Genomic DNA, 1,654 nt, shown 5'->3' with positions numbered 1-1,654 from the left:
GAATTGCTTAAACCCAAGAGTTTGAGGTTGCTGTGAGCTGTGACATCACAGCACTCTACTGAGGATGACATAGTGAGACTCTGTCTCCAAAAAGAAAAAAAAAAAAGAATCTGTTTATTAAGGTCAGGTGTGGTGGCTCACACCTGTAATCCTAGCACTCTGGCTGAGGCATGTGGGATGGATGCCTGAGCTTATGAGTTTGAGACCAGCCTGAGCCAGAGCAAGCCTGTGTCTATAAAAATAGCCAGGCTTTGTGGCAGGCACCTGTAGACTCTGTGTCAAAAAAAAAAAAAGTTTTTATTAAACAAGATCACTTGTAGCCCATCAAACTCATCCTCTGGTGTCCCTTTTTTCAGAGCTGGAAAAACTTCATCTCTGCATCTCTGTAGAGGAAGGCATGTAGATGCCTCAGTCAATGTTTGGTGTGTGAGTGACTGCATTAGTGTACATACAAGTATTTGGTGCCAGAATTCAATAGTATGAAATATTTGAAGGGGAGAGCTTTATTCAGTGGCATGACTGTAAACCTTCACATCAGGCATATGTGGGTCCAGATCCATTAATTTACTTGCTGTGCAACTAAGGGAAAGGAAGGTCCCTCTCAATGTCCAGTTGACATTTACAACATGGGTACGATCATGGGATGTAGTGAGAATGCCACAGATTGGGCATAACCTGGGCTAGAAGTGTGATACATGGAGCCATTAGAAAATGGCAAAAAGAGTGTTGGAGTTGGAATTAGGAGACATGGCATCCAGTCTTGCTTCTTCTTTTTTTTTTGAGACAGAGTCTCACTCTGTGCCCTAGACTAGAGTGCCATGGTATTAGCCTATCCCACAGCAACTTGAAACTCCTGAGCTCAAGCAATCCTCCTGCCTCAGCCTCCTGAGTAGCTGGGATTACTAGTACCCACCACAATGCCTGGCTAGGTTTCCTATTTTCAGTAGAGATGGGGTCTCACTTTTGCTCTGGCTAATCTCGAACTCCCGATCTCAAGCAATCCACCCGCCTCAACCTCCCAGAGTGGTAGGATTACAGGTGTGAGCCACTGAGAACAGCCCAGCCTTTCTTCTTGCTGTGAAACCATAGTCATGTTACTTCTCCTCACAGGCCTAGAGTTCTTGCCTTTTAAAATGAATTCACTGATCAACAAGGCAAAGGCAGTGACACACAGGAGTCCTTTCTCATGAAATGCCATGTGCAATTGTCTTTCTTCCCTTCTTTGCTTCTTTTTCTTTTTTCACTCTCTCTTTATATTGCAGATGCCAAAAAATATGCCAACAGACACTACATTATCCCAATGGCTGCTACCCACAACGTTTTGTAGGTTGTTCTTAAAATTTGTTTTGTTTTGGTTTGGTTTCGAATGTTTTCTTCTCCTTTTTTTCTTAGTGTTTGGGCCAAAATTTTTAAAAACAACTTTTATTATGGGTATGTGTTACCAAAGCTGACTTTTTGTAAAATGAAATTAATAAGAAGAACTTAAAAAATAATAGCTGGTGGGTGGTGCCTGTGGCTCAGTGAGTAGGGCGCTGGCCCCATATACTGAGGGCGGTGGGTTCAAACCCAACCCCAGCCAAACTGCAACAAAAAAATGGCCGGGAGTTGTGGCGGGCTCCTGTAGTCCCAGCTACTTGGGAGGCTGAGGCTGGAG

The sequence above is a fragment of the Otolemur garnettii genome, unplaced genomic scaffold (genome assembly GCF_000181295.1).
Source record: "Otolemur garnettii isolate 467f Iridium unplaced genomic scaffold, OtoGar3 scaffold00264, whole genome shotgun sequence".
Taxonomy (NCBI): Eukaryota; Metazoa; Chordata; class Mammalia; order Primates; family Galagidae; genus Otolemur; species Otolemur garnettii.
This window is presented reverse-complemented; position numbering follows the sequence as displayed.